General features: G+C 40.8%; 1 protein-coding gene across 6 annotated transcripts in view; it reads right to left on the bottom strand.

The window, feature by feature from the left end:
- The window catches only part of LOC131047463 (protein BREAST CANCER SUSCEPTIBILITY 2 homolog B), a 130,676-nt gene that overhangs the window by 47,140 nt on the left and 67,414 nt on the right, over positions 1–16,122 (bottom strand). The gene's annotated exons all lie outside the window — the stretch shown is intronic.

The following is a 16,122-nucleotide window of genomic DNA, read 5'->3' as shown; positions in this document are numbered from 1 at the left end:
CCTATTGAAGACGAAGAGTTGGGTTGGCAGGAGGTGAATTCCCCTCCACAAATCACAATTGGATTCTATATTCTGCCCCGATTCCCTGAGAAAGTCAAGTTTGGCTTTCGTTTCATCTGGAGATTATTTGAAATAGTTGTGGATTGACGGTTTCAAGCTCCTATCCAATGCAACTTTTTTCTAGGGTGTCTTCAGGCCAAAAGAACTACACCATTGAGTTCAGAACCCCCATTTTCATCTAAACATTGTCCATATTTGGACACCAAAGCCTCTAGCAAAAATTGATTTTCTTAAGGAGCGTTTTTATCTTCATAGCATTATTTTTCATCATTTCTTTGGTGTATTCTTGTTGCTTGTAGCCTCAAATGGTTGCCCCATAGCCCTACTATGACCCAAGGATCTTTTTGTCAGGTTTATTGACTATTTTTGGCTGATTAAGGCACTAAAATCTAGTGTTTTTTGTCTAGGCGTAAATATTGGAGGTTTTATTTGCCCTCTTTTCACCTATTGAAGACGAAGAGTTGGGTTGGCAGGAGGTGAATTCCCCTCCACAAATCACAATTGGATTCTATATTCTGCCCCGATTCCAATGAGTGGTTGGAAGGCCATTTTTTTTATCGGCAAAATGCAATTAAAATAGGCCATTTTATGAGAACTTGTTTTAGCTGTAACTTCTAATCGATAGCTCGAAATTGAGTGTCTTTGTAAGAGTGTATATTTTTTCATTTCCCATTTAATGGTCCTATTTTTAATATTAAGTGAAAAGGGGGGTCTCTTGGTGTGATTGTGCTTGTGCTTCTCTTTTTGCTCGTGCTCTCCTTTCCTTTCACAAATGGGTAATGCTAAGTTTTCATTGCTAACGCCATACAACTACAACACATGGCAACAAAATGCATGGAACTTCTTAATGCAACAAGGTTATACACCATATGTTGAACAAAAGATAATTGAACCCACAAATGCTAAGGATAAAATACTCTAGATGATTGAACATACAAAAGCTCTAGGTTGTCTTAGGAGTTAAGTTTCCCTTGGTATAATGTTTCAACTTGATGGTTGTAACTCGTAACAATTCACATGATGAATGGGACAAATTAAAAACTTTGTACAGGACAACTAATGAAGTTAGGGGATATCAACTTTATAATCAACTAATGGCACCTCATCCTAAGTCTTATGACAACAACCAAGAATTTATAACAAAAGTTAATGATTTGAGAGCACAATATAAATCTTGTGGCATAGAGAAAAAGAACATTCAACTTGTCTTCAGTACTCTTAATAAACATGAACCTGAATATGTTGCTTTTGTTTCTAGTTTTCACTCATAGATTGACTATGGGTGTTGCTTATACAATGCCTTCCTTTGCTTCATTTTCTGAATTGTTGATGCAAGAAAAAGGCAAACTTTTGTCCATGGGGCTCCTCAAGTCATCTCAATCTCAAACATTGTTGGCTAGTCAGTCAAGTGGACAAAAAGAGTCAAGGAAACCTGACAAGAAACAGAACAAGTCCAAGAACAAGTCGCAAAAAGATAAAGCACAATCACCGTCTACCCCAAAAGAAGACACCAACTCCTCTTCTTCAAAGGGGAATTCTCAAAGGAAAAACCAACTCGTCGTTACCATAAGAAACTTGGTCATGCAGAACATTTTTTTCATAAGAAGCAAATCGATGAGCTGAAGCATCTTCTCACAAAGAATAACATTAATCTGCCTTCTTTTATTGCCTCCCAATCCTCAACAACACCTTCTTCCAAATCAAGAAAAGGGAAAGCAACTACGCTTGTTGCTAATGCAAATTCTTCTAAGCAGTGGATTCTAGACTCGAGTACATCACATCACATGGGCTCTATCAAAGAACAATTTTCCTTGTTAGAGCCTTGTTCGGTGCCCCGAATTCTCATTGGGGATGACTCCCATGTTGACGTTATCAGGAAAGGTTTTGTTGATGTTGGCACTCGTACATTTGAGGATGTCCTTTGTGTGCCTAATATGTCAGCCAACCTTCTCTTCGTCTATTAGATTGCCCAAAATAGCAAAAAAGTTGAGTTCACTTCTGATTCCTTGACCATCAGGAGTCTTGAAGATAATGCACTTCTTGTAGTCGGTAAGGCCAATAATGAATCTCGGTTGTATGCTTTCTCTCATTTTGTACCTAATACACATTCTACTACTCTACTAACTCATTTTGATTATGTGAGAAAGCTATGGCATGAGTGGTTTGGCCATCTCAACTTCCGCAATCTTCAACAGCTCAACAAGCAAAATATGGTCACAGGTCTTCCTCGAATCAATTTTTCAGATGGAGTTTGATCAAGTTGTGCCTTGGGAAACCATCCTGACAATAAGTTCGACAAAGGGAAGGCTCGAAGGACTTCAAAAGTCCTTGAGCTGGTTCACAATGATGTGGTGGGCCCATTTCCATCCTTGTCTTTCAGCAAGGCTTGCTACTTCCTCACTTTCATAGATTCAAGGAGTTCAAGGCTTATTCCAATAAGCAATCTAGAAATTGTGTCAAGATTCTTCCCACAGACAATGGCAAAGAATATATGAACCACCACTTTGAAGAATTTTGTGCTCTTGAAGGGATAGATCTTTAGCATACTATTGCCTATACACCTCAATAGAATGATATGGCTGAGAGGAAAATTAGATCCCTAAAAGAGATGGTTTGCTGAATGATCCATTCCCACTCCCTTGCACTTGAATATTGGGCAGAAGCTATCGATTGTGATGCTCACATCCAAAATAGAGTTCTGCATAAGGCATTGAAGGGAATCACTCCCTTTGAAGCTTGATGTGGAAGGAAACCAATTGTACGGCTCTCCAACATGGGCTCACATTCCTTCGAAGAAGCACAAGGCCTTCGAACCTCAGAGTCGGCCTTGTATCTTTGTTTGTTATCCAAATGGTGTCAAAGGCTATTGGCTCTTGGATTCTGAGACACGGAGCTCTTCATTGAGCAAAGTGTGCAATTCGAGAAAAGCACTTCTAGCTCCTCGTCCCATCTTCCTCCTTCCATAGCAGATTCAGATAGTGACTCGGAGGATTTTCCTCTAGATGCCTCTACTCGTAGAATTGATCATGAGGCTTCATCTTCCTCTTCGGAATGTTCAGATTATGAGGAAGAGTATTCTCCTCCTACATCTCCTCGCAGGCCTCTATGGGCTCCTCAAATACGTGAGTATGTAGGCACACTTGTTGGGGATCCTTCAAACACTTGAAGGACTTGGTCACAACATCATGATATTCTGCATTCTTACATTGCCACAGCTTCAAATACACAATCTTTTCATAAAGCATCAAGTATCGCTAAGTGGGATTCGGCAAAGGCAGACGAGTACCACTCTTTGATTTGGAACAAAAATTGGGATCTCGTTCCACTTCCTAAGAGAAGAAAATTCGTTCAATGTAAGTGGATCAATTGGACAAAATTTGTTGTGGACGGATCAATTGATAAGTACAAAGCACAAATTGTGGCCAAGGTTTCTCACAACTTCCTGATGTTGACTACACTGAGACCTTTGCCCCCGTAGCCAAGATGACCTCCATTTGCCTGATACTCGCTATTGTTGCAACTCAAGGTTGGTCTATACATCAAATGGATGTGAAGAGTGCATTTCTTCATGGGGAACATGAGGAGATTTACATGGAGCAGCCATAGGGATTTGTTCAGGATTCTTCATTGATTTGTAGATTGAGGAAGTCTCTCTATGGCCTCAAATAGGCCCATGTGCTTGATATGCCAAGATCAACTCCTTTCTTCTTTCAATTGGGTTCTCCAAATGCCACTCAGATCTAAATGTCTACATCTTGAGATAGGAGTATGATCTTCTTTTCTTCGCACTCTATGTTGATGACTTGATTGTCACTCGAAGCACTTCATCCATCATAGTGGACATCAAGTCTACTTTGGACCTGTTGTGACCATTTCACATATCGCCCCATTGCAAATGGGGACCCCTGCTTTTTGCTTTTTAGGGTTTGTTTTCTGCGTCTTTTAGGGTTTTGTCTGTTAGCCTTTGCATTTTTGAGTGTCGCCAAGGGGATCACCTGGATAGCAGGTTCTGCTTGAGTTAGGTCAAGTTGGTGAGTGATGAAGTCTGGAATGTCCTGAAATTTGGCTAAGTCTGGAATGTCCTGATCCTGAAATTTGACTAAAATTTCGCTCCTGACCCTTCCTGAGGGTCCAAAGCAAATTTCGCTCCTGACCCTCTCTGAAGGTCCAACGCGAATCTCGCTCCTGACCCTTGCTGAGGGTCCAGAGCGAAATTCATTATAAACTTCGTTTGCCACCTTGATTGAACTTGAAACCTTTTTCCTGGCCTTGAAAACGATCTTACCTTGCCTTGTGAAGTGATTTGAAACTTGAAGATTGAGCAGTTTAGCCTAGATTGTGAAATTCGCTCCTAACCCTTGCTGAGGGTCCAGAGCGAAAATTTTATTTGAGCCTATTTGTCACTAATTTTGGCTAAATTTTTATGTGCAGGGTCTCCTGGAAGAAAGGTTGAACATCATTCAAAGGTTTGGACGCTTGCAAATTCATGAATTTTGGGCAATAAAAGCAAAATCGCTCTTGACCCTTGCTAAGGGCCCTAGGCAAAATTTTGAATAGCTCTCATCTTGCATGGAAAAAGTCAAGTTTTGGACATGAGTGAAACAAGAGCAACTTCCTTTTGCCTCCTGAAAGAGTTTTAGCTTGAAATAATGAAGGATTTTGTTGAAATCACCAAAATCGCTCCTGACCCTTGCTGAGGGTCCAGAGCGAAATTCTTTACAAGCACATTTTTTAACCTTTCTTGGGCGTGAAATTCTATTCATAGCATGAAACAAGATGAAATCCTCCTTAGCAAAAAGTTTCAAGGTGAAAAGTGGAGCATTTTGGTCTAATTTGCAAAAATCGCTCCTGACCCTCTCTAAAGGCCCAGAGCGAAATTTTCAAAAGGCACATTTTCTTGCAAAGTCAAAATGGTTTTTATGGTTGGAATGGATGCGCAAAGGTATGTTTTACCCATTGAAGAAAATTTGGAGGGCTAACAAGAGTTAGATAAGCTTGAAATTGAAAAATCGCTCCTTACCCTCTCTGAGGGCCCAGGGCGAAAAACCTAAAATCCAACCTTTTCCTCCAAAATTGAATGAAGCTAAGTCTAGACACAAGTTTGAAACGATGTTTGAAATGCCTTGAAGTGGAATTGAGATGCTAAGAGTGCAAATTTTGATGACAATGGGAAAAATTGCTCCTGACCCTCTCTGAAGGTCCAAGGCGAAATTTCCAAGTATGCCCATTTTCCTTGCATTTCGAGATGATATTTTTGTTCTCAAGACTCAGTAGGGAGGGAAGTATGATGTTCTACGCCTTGAGAGTAATTTGAAGTTGGAATGATCAAGAATTTGTGCAAAAGACTCAAAATCGCTCCTGACCCTCTCTGAAGGTCTAGGGCGAAAATCACAAAACCAGCATTTTCCTCCCAAGTTTGTGCTAAGGCAAGGTTGTGCTAAGGTAGAGAAGGTCTTCCAAAACGTGATGAACAAGGATTTGCCTCCGGAGCTTGATGATCCTAGCCTAATTTGCAAAAGTCGCTCCTGACCCTTATTGAGGGCCCGGGGCGAAAATCTTTGGAGCACCTATTTTGTCTTACAAAAACAAATCGAACATGCATGGAATGGATGAAGGAGATCATTGCTTACCCTTATAAGGTGGATTGACATTAGAAAGATGAAGGATTAAGAGCAAAATTGAAAAATCGCTCCTGACCCTCTCTGAGGGTCCAGGGCGAAAAAACCCTAAATACACTTTCCTCCTAAAGATCAAATGAAATCAAATTCAAAACTCCAATGAGAGATGCCATTTAAATGCCTAGATGAAGTTTTGGACAAGAAAAGTGAGGTATGCAAGGCCTAAATTGAAAGTTCGCTCCTAACCCTTGCCAAGGGTCCAGGGCGAAGTTAGTAGCATTCTTTATTTTTACCATATTTGAGCATTGATATTCCTCAAATTCCTCAAAACTACTCACTTCGAAGCCTGTGGAAAGATTAAATCAAATTCGCATTAAATTAAAGGCATTTTAATTTAATAAATTAATTTTTTACCTTGAAATAATCAAAACAAGCATCTTAGAGGTATTAAAATTAATTTAAAAAAAAAAAAAAGATTACAAGTTGAGCGCACAAGGCATTATTTTGCCTTTATTTGACAAGTCAGCCTACTCTTTTGAAGTTTTATTTATTATTTCACCTTTTATTTGGCAAGTCGGCCTTGGAGAGAGGAAGGTGAGCGCTCTATATAATAGGAGATGCTTTGTTCAAGTTTTAATCATTCATTCATCCTTTTTCAAGTGCAAAGTTGAAGTGCGAATTGGAGGAGCGAAATATAGCATGTTGGAGGCGAAATTCTACTAATTGAGGAGGAATTTGAGGAGCGAAATCTAGAAGATTGGAGGCGAAGTTTGCTAAGTGTTGGAGGTTAATGGAGGCGTGATTCATCCAAGAGGAGGCTATGATTTAAACTTTGCCTAGCAAAATTCATCTATTTTTACATCATTTCTTGGAGTTAAGTACTCAAGAGGAGGTATGGCGAAATCATCTTAACACCCTTGTTCAAGGTTTGATTTTTAGACTTTTTTTTAGAAAAGTCTAAGTATCGCATGGTTAATTAGGAAATGATAACTCTAGATTTATCATGAAGTTTCCTAATTAAAATCTTAAATCTTCCTTTTAAGTCTAGATTTCTACACTTCAAGATATAATGCTTGAGAACTAATTTTGAAATGTTGTGTAGGTATCAAGATGGCGACTCCTAAGGCTGAAAATCTACAGGTCGGCAAGCTCTCATCAAAGAAGATCCGGTCCAGGACAAAGATGATCTCCTCCAGCTCAGTATCATCAAAGAAGATCAAGCAAGGATAAGGGCGACCTCCTCCAGTCTAGCATCGACAAGGACGGCCTTCTTAGGACAAGCATCATCAGGAATAGCCTCTTCCAATCCAGCATTCCAAGGCGAGGTACATCATCATCCTGCACGTCATAGACAAAAGAAGTCAGAGCAAGGGTTCGTTGGGGAAGCAGATAGTTTCCGAAGAGTTAATTAAAGCTAGCTTCTCAGCAACATCAAATTAGCATCAACCAAGTGTCAGACGAGGTGGCATCCCAGTAATCACTTCTCCAGTCGGTGTGGTCCACCTTAGCATGTCCAGATTCAATGTACCTAACTCATGGGAGGTGGCACAAACTTTGATGTACCTACCCCAACTATCCATTGGTCGAATTTTCCAGAGAAGACATGTGTCCAATTAATACAATTATTTCATTGGTCAGAATTGAGTTTGTTGTAACAAACCCTAATTAGGGTTTTCATTGTAGAATCTTGACCATTGATCTTAAATCGATCTTAGCCATTGAATTGTATTAAGGGCACTATATAAGCCCCGCCTCTTCATTTGTAAAGGGGATAGAAGGTGAATAGTTAGCTAATAGAAGATAGATAGTTAGTAGTTAGAAGGTGAGTAGTCAATTGATAGAATAACAATTAGAGTAGAATAGGAGGACAAGGCAAGAAATTGTTGCCATTGATTGTAAACAAACTCCATGTTCATTGAAGTAATGGTGAAGTGTGTCGTTTCTTGCAATATGCATGGTTTCTTGTTGAATCTTCAATTCTAGATGGTAGATGATTAGATCAAATGAAGGAAATTGTTGAATGCACCTGTGTGGAATCCGTTTAATCCATACCACTAGCCTCTTACTGATTGTAAGGACGCCTTGTGTGGTCAATTGGAATGAAATGAGCTTAATCTTAAGTCATTACACGTCCATTGTTCATGCATTATCTTGAATGGTGATCATTGTCAGATGGTGTACGATTTGAACATATTGGAAGCATCCCTTAGAAGATCGCACTGAGTTGGTGTTGAATTGTTCAGCCTGATGGTGAGACCCAGCCAGTAGGACTCCACCTAGTCATTCATCCATCTTCTCGCATTCTAGGTAGTAGAGTAAACTTCCTGAACCTTACATCTTTTGCCATTTGTTTGTCTTCCAGTTAGTAGGACTTGTGATTCCAGCAAATCAGACGTTTAGGTCGTCAAGTGTAAGTCCCCTTGTGATTCCAGCAAATCACATCATACTGCAGAGAGCTTATCCACACGTAGAGATCCTACAGCAAAGAACCTTGAAGTCATCCCGATTGATCCTTTTCGCGACATCTTCAGCATTCGGAGACTTTATTCAAGAGAGGATAAGGTACCCTTTAGGTATTTTATTTTGTGTTTGATAGTGTACAAAATACACGTCAACAGGACCACAAGTTTGCCATCACTGACTTGGGTCTCTTGCACTACTTTCTCGGGATTCAGATCACTCAAACTTCTTTTGGGATCTCCCTTGTGCAGCCCAAGTATGCTCTTGATCTTCTAGCTCGTTTTCACATGGCAGATTGTAAGGCTACACCGACTCCCTTTCTATTTGGGGTCAAGCTTGAGGCGAAGTGTTCCACACCACTCATTGATGCGACTTTGTATTGTCAACTTGTTGGTAGCCTAGGCAAACTACATAACATCCTGCTCATATTTGGAAATGTAGGCATCATATCAAACCTGCAGATCAACACAAATCATTCACAAACTGACGTATGAACCTTTTGTGACTACATTGCTGAAACAATTGACATCAATTACAAATAATGCAGTGAACCACGGGGACGCGTCCCCCCCATTTTTGGGCGCGTCCCCCCGTCAGAGACGTCTCGGGGACGCGACGTCCCCCGCCGTCCCGCCACCGCCACCCAAACTCCGCCGGGACGAGGAGACGTCCCCGACGCGGAGACGTCTGGGCGTCTCCTGGGGGACGTCTGGGCGTCTCCGTGGGAGACGCCTGGGCGTCCCCCCGTCCCTCGAGAGACGCCCAGACGTCTCTCGAGGGACGGGGGGACGCCCAGGCGTCTCCCGCGTTCGCACGGGATAAAAAGCGCAGTTTTCATTTTTTTTTAAAATTTTTATGACATGTGCTTTTTGGGGGGGGTTAAGGGGTAACCCTAATTGGACGTGGGCCCCACCCCACCCCCCAAAACAACACAAAAACATGTTTAGTTTGGATTTCACTCTCATTATGCAAAACTGATTTTTTTTCCAGCAGCTTGAAGAGGAGGAACAGCTTGAAGAAGATTGATTGAAGAGGTGAGAAAAGTGACTACAAGTGTGATAGGAGCTAGAAGAAGCAAGAAGAAGAGGAAGAAGAAGATTCTTCTACATTTTGGAGAGATTTTTCAAGCACAAGGTAGGGTTTTTCAACTTCTTGTTGTTTTTTTTTGTTTTACTTTCTGATTTTCATTGTTCTATGTCATTTTTGGTTTTTTTAATTTTTTTTCCCTATTCATCTTAAGACTCAAAATGAGGTTTGATGTTGAATCTTGAGGGCAAAATGATTCATCATTTTGCCCTCAAGATTCAACATCAAATCTCATTTTGAGATGAATAGGAAAAAAAATTTAAAAATTTAAAAATATATTGTTAAACAAGGCTGATTTTATTTTTATTTTTATTTTTATTTTGTGAAATGCAGTGTCAATTTGAAAATTTCACAATGAGCTCCCAAGGCACGAGTCAAGATAACATGGAAATCCATTCTCATAGTGAGAATGATTCAGAATATGAACCTGAAAATGAGGGGGGTGACCATGGGGCTGATCCTGGAGCCCAATCTAGTTCTATGGCAAGTGCAGCAGCTAGTACAGGTTGCCCTTCAGAGTTGTTGGCACCATATGCTAGGGGTCATTTTGATCCTAAGTCTCCTCTAAAACAGTTTGCTTCACAAATATCAGTACAAGGCACTGCATCACATTCAAGTGGGGGAACAAGGAAGTGGAAGTGCAATATTTGTGACAGAGAATGGTTCGGTAGCATTAGCAGGGTGAATGCACACTTTCTATTTTGGAGAGGAAAAGGCGTGAAACATTGTAAGTTTTTGGAGGAACCCAAAAATATACAGTACAGAATTGAGTTTAACAGGCTTTGGGGGGTTCCAGATGACACAAATATTTCAATGCCTACTACTTTGTCTGCTAGGGCATCACTTCACGACAGCCGGAATGTGCCAGTGCCACATACTTATCATGCTTCGCAGGCGGGAGGAATGATGTTTGGATCTCCATCTACTTCCACTTCTACTGTTGCCAGGACTGGGAAACGTAAGTTGCATACACCACAGAGCAACCCCATTGCTGATATGTTTAATGTGCAGCTGAGAGATGAGATAGATGAATCCATTGGCAATTTCTTCTTTGCCAATGGCATTCCATTTCATGTTTCACGGTCTCCTTATTATAGGAAGATGATAGATATGGTGGCCAAGGGAGGACCATCTTATGTGCCACCAGGGGAGACGAAAATGAGGACCTCGATCTTGGATAAAAGCTATTCCAAGATCAATATTTTGATGGAGAAGATGAAGGCATGTTGGGTGGCATTGGGGTGCAGCATAGTTATGGATGGGTGGACGAACATTAGCCATCGTCCACTCATCAACATCATGGTCACATGTGCAGAGGGCCCATACTTCCTTAGAGCAGTTGATTGTACAGGGCATCGTAAAGATGCTGATTTCCAGTTTCAGGTCCTCAGGGAGGCTATTGAGGAGGTTGGGCCACAAAATGTGGTCCAAGTAGTGACAGATGCAGCATATGTGTGTAGAGCAGCAGGGAGACTCGTTGAGGCAGCCTATAGACACATTTGGTGGACCCCATGTTGTGTGCATGCCATGAACAATGCACTCAAGGACATGGGGAAGATTGACTGGATTAGAGGAGTGGTCACCGATGCGAGAGATGTGCAGATGTTTATCTGCAACCACCACATTTCACATGCACTATTCAGGACCTTCGCGAAGAAGGAGTTCTTGAAACCAGTTGAGACTAGATATGCATCCTATTTCATTCTCTTGGAGAGAATGATTGAGTTGCAAGAGGCATTGCAACTCATGGTTATGACTAATGAGTGGAATAGGTGGGCTGAGGCCAAGACAGAGCAGGGGAGAAGGGTGAAGGAGATAGTGAAGAGTGATGTGTTTTGGACTGATACGAAATACATTGTCTCTATCGTTTCTCCAGTATTCCAGGTGATCAGATATGGGGATGGGGATGCACCTAACCTTGGAGAGGTGTATGAGTGCATTGACTCTATGCTTGGCCAGATGAGGGCTGCTGTGCGAGTGAAGGACCCCTCTCTAGCATTCTACAATGAGCAAATCCGGCCTATCATTCAGAGTAGATGGGACAAGTTGAACACTCCTTTGCATATGGCTGCCTTTGCCTTGAATCCTAAGTGGTACAAGGCTAGACCGGGTAGAACGACACCGATTGAGGATGATGAGGTGAAGGCAGGTTTCTTTAGGTGCATAGAGAAGATGTTTGATTCCAGAGATGCCGACACAATACGCACTGAGTGGGGAAGATTTGCCACTCTTAGAGGTTATTCAGATGCAGCAAAGATGGATATAGACATTATGGCACAGGAGGACCCACTTTTGTGGTGGAAATGTCATGGCCCGAAATCTTTGACCACCACTCTAGCCATCCGTCTGCTATCCCAGGTTTCCAGTTCTTCAGCTGCTGAGAGGAACTGGTCTACATATAGCTTCATCCACTCTCTTAAGAGGAACAGACTTACCTCTAAGAGAGCAGAGAAGCTTGTGGCTGTACATAGTGCTTTGCGTCTCATTGACCGCAAGACACTTATGTACAAGGAGAGTCCAGCGGCACGATGGGATGAGCCAGAGGAGCCTTCACAGATTGATGAGGATGATCCTACCACTTCAGATGCAGGGCTAGTTGGTGTGAGCTTGAGGGACCTTGATCCTCAGGAGTCCAGCAGTTCCAGTGAGGAGGAGTTTGCAGATGATTAGAGGCCTCCATTAGCTACAGTTTGAGTTTTCACTTTTCAGTTTTGTCATTTTGTATTTGACTCGTCTCTTTTGTAATGCTATTGCTACACGTATTTGTATTTGGCTACTCATTGTAATGATGAATCATGTAATCATCTTTATTATTATAGACTTTGCAATGGCATCAGATATTCATATTTTTCGTTTTCCTTTTTCGATATTCATATGATAGAAATGAGAAATCTCCAATTTGACAATTTCATTTGTCAAATTTTATTTACTTTTAGTTTTAGCAATTAGCAATTAGTTACGTATCACTAATCTAAGTAATCTTGGTATTTCCTATAGTTTCATTTGAAATCTAATTCTTATACTGTTATACTGTTATACATCTTTTCAAAACTAGTTTTTCAAGTACTATATGTATATATATGAGCACCACCACCCCGCCACCCCCCCCGCCGCCGTCCCCCCGCCGTCCCCCCGCCGTCCCCAAATTTAGGCCCTTGGTCCCCCCGTCCCCGAGACGCGTCGCCCTCGTCCCCCCGTCCCCCCGTCCCGAACGCCCGTGGAACACTGAAATAATGATGCCAACAATAATATCACTGAGGATGATGTTGTTGTTAGACTTGTGGCCACATCCTTGAAAGGAAAAGCCTTGCAATGGTATAGAGGGTTGCAACCTAACTCCATTCACAATTGGGATGAGTTGGGCGAGAAGTTTGGTGAACAATTTGAAGACAAAAGTGATCACCTATCATTTGTTGAGCAGCTAACTACAATCAAGAGGGCACCTCATGAATTCATGGGAGACTTCAACTTTAGATTCCAGAAGACATGGAATAGAACTTTGCTCTAGTAAATCCATCTCCCAATCATGCCTTCTTGTATTATCTAAGAGCTCTCAATAGTGATGTAGCTATCATGATACAATCAATGGGCAGATTTCTCTACCAGATACGTATGACATTGCCATAATGGCAAAAAATTGTTTGATACAAGCTGGGAAGACAGCTCCAAGGCCGCCAATGCCTCTATTCCTAGAAGCTCCTACTCAACAACCCACCTTGGCTCCTATTCCCATTGCATCTATAGATCAGCCATCCACTTCATCCTCAAATGAGCACCATGAGGTCAAGACTCTATTGCAAAACTTTGGCAATAAGTTGGTGATGCTAAAGAGGCAACAGGCTCAACATAGTAGGCCTTATCAAGCACAAAATCAGAATTACAAACAGAATAGCAAAATCAATGGAATCATGCAAAGCCCTTGAATAGTGTGAACCCAACAGTTGGAAGTAATTCAAAGGCAATAGTTCCAATGCAAAACAATCTCGCCCAAGAGCATGATTGGTGTCAACCATGCAATCAGCCCCACAATCAATGTGTTTGCCCAAATGGAGAGTTTGCCCAAGTTCTAGTAGTGAACAATGAGACAACTACCTCCGGCCAGCAATATGATCCAAATCAGCCAACTGTTGGCAATCAAACTCACATACAAGGAGATTCTACTTTTGTCAATTCTCAAGAAGTAGAATTCCGTGGTATAGACCAGACAAGTGATGATACTATTGTGCAATACACAAGGACAAAGAACTGAGCAATGGAAGGTGCCACACTTTCAACAACAGCCCAAGCTCCAATGCACAAAGCATAACCCATTGCAAAAAGTCACATTGAGCCCTACACCCCCAACCTTATAAACATGAATTGCACTTTGTGTGAAGAGGGGAAGGAGTCTATTGTCCATAAACTTGCTACTCTTCTAGAAGAGGTTCCTGATTGTTTACTAGATGAATGAGCCAATGCTTTTCAATTCAATCCATTAGATGAAGCTGAAGAGACTATGCTTGGCACCTATTGCATCCATGAGGCGGATAATCCTATTCCTAACCTCATTAAGACACAAGAAGTTTTGGAGGGGTTATGGAGCATATTTTTTTGATGGTTCAAGAAACAAGAATGTTACAAGCACTGGTATAATTATTGTTTCCCCTGAGCAAGAGAAATATTTCTTCTCTTTCAAACTTCTTTTTGGCTGCACCAACAACGTTGTTGAGAATGAAGCTTTGATCCAAGGCCTCCAACTTGCGCAAAAAAGAATGAAGACTAGTAAAAGAGTTACACAATTAGATAAGACAGAGGTACCTGTGATTGGAGAGTTAAACAATATTTATATGCAGTTGGTTGCGGATCCTAGAGTCCAGCACTTCATAGATATATCAGTTGTAGACATTCCAGACAGATACGGCATGCTCCTGAGTCGAGATTGGTCAAGGAGATTGAATGGTTACTTTTCGACCGGTTTCTCTCACATGTGGCTGCCATGGAAAGGTGTACCAAATCAGATCAAGATAGATAGTACCCCAAGATTAAGATTGATGATAACAGAATATGGGAAAACAATGAAATTCTTTTCCTAGAAACAAATCTAAGAAATTACAAACCAAAAGCTGCAGAGGTTTTGATGCTTCAAAACCCAGTTGAAAAGATAGAAGAAAATCATGAGATTTTGAATTCCACTGAAGTTGTAGTAGAAAGTGATCATGATACAAATGAGGAAGTGGATATGTTTGAGAGTTTCAAAGGATTTGTATTTAAGAATATTCAGCAAGGCGTTGAGTTAGGCAACCGTGCTCACATTCAAGATTTATTGTTGCCTAATTGGTGCCGAATTCACAATGTTGCTCATTTTGAATTCTCCTGCGCAATGTGCAAGGTAGCTTTGAATCAAATACACAAGCAAATTCCTAAAATTCTGACACTTGAAGAAATTAGAGAGACCGGCCACATGAAGAAATTAAGGATAAAATTAAAGAAGAAATACATAACAAAGATCAAGTTTGGACATTCAAATTTGATGGTTCCAAGTCAAAGAAAGGATCAAGAGTCAGGTTTGAATTAATCAGTCCCTCAGGGGAAACTTATTTGGCCTCCCATAGATTACAGTTTCCATGTACAAACAATGTTGCTGAGTATGAATCCTTAGTTCATAGGTTGTTGTTACCTATTCAGAAGAAAGTGAAGATTTTACATGTGTTTGGAGATTCAAAGATTGTAGTGAGACAAGTGCGGAAGCAATATGTTTGCCACGACAAAAGATTTACAAAGTACCGCAATAGAATATGGGATCTCATCGAAATCTTTGATGCTTTCAATATCGAGTCAATATACAGATCACAGAACCAAGTGGCAAATGCACTTGCACAGGCTGCTAGTTCCTTGGCACCCATTGCCATGGAAGGATTAAAGAAGTTTACAGTGGAACTCGCATCAGTTCTATCTGTACCAGATAATGTCACAAATTTCCAAGTTTTTGAAGACGATAAGCATATATTGGATTTTCTGACAAACACAGATATTTTCCTCAATCAAGTTATTGATGAAGAGGAAGCCGAAGAGGCAGAATATGATTCAAATGGTATCCTAGATTTGAAGACAAACTTCATTCCTAAGGGAATGATAGAGCTAGAAAGAATATTTGATAGAGATAAAATGAAGATAGAAAGATTGCATGACTCAAGTGGAAGTGCCTATGAAACGGTGAATTTGGGAAATGACAAAGAAATTAAGAATGTATTCCTAGGGAAAACATGCACACCCAGTGAAAGGGAAGGCATAATAATGAACATGAGAGATTTTCCCGATGTGATTGCATGGGGATATAATGATTTCAAGACATATGATACATCAATCATTACACATACTATTCCCTTTAAACCAGACAGTAAGCCATTTAGGCAAAGATAGAGGCCAGTGAACCCTTTGTTGGAGCCTCTCATATATCACGAAGTGAAGAAATTGTTATCAGCAAGGATTATCTTTCTTGTGCGACACTCTACGTGGGTCGCCAATTTGGTCCCAGTTAGAAAAAAGAGTGGAAAGATAAGGCTTTGTGTTGATTTCAGAAATTTGAATAAAGCGTCAGAGAAAGATAACTACCCGCTTCCATCATTGGATGAGGTTTTACAGATTGTGAATGGATCACAGATGATGTCCTTTTTGGACGGATATTCAGGATACAATCAGGTGATGGTAGAATATGAAGATAGATTAAAGATCGCCTTCACCACAAAGTGGGGTACGTTTGCATGCAGAAGGATGCCATTTGGCTTAATCAATGCTGGAGCCACGTTCCAGAGAGCTATGGATATTGCATTTCAAGATTTAATTGGAAAATGCATCATTATTTACATGGATGACATTACAATTTTCTCAAGGAAAAGAGAAGATCATATTAAAGATTTGA

This window comes from Cryptomeria japonica, chromosome 7, assembly GCF_030272615.1.
Source record: "Cryptomeria japonica chromosome 7, Sugi_1.0, whole genome shotgun sequence".
Classification (NCBI taxonomy): domain Eukaryota; kingdom Viridiplantae; phylum Streptophyta; class Pinopsida; order Cupressales; family Cupressaceae; genus Cryptomeria; species Cryptomeria japonica.
Note: the sequence above shows the minus strand (reverse complement) of the source record. Positions and strands in the feature narration are given on the sequence as shown.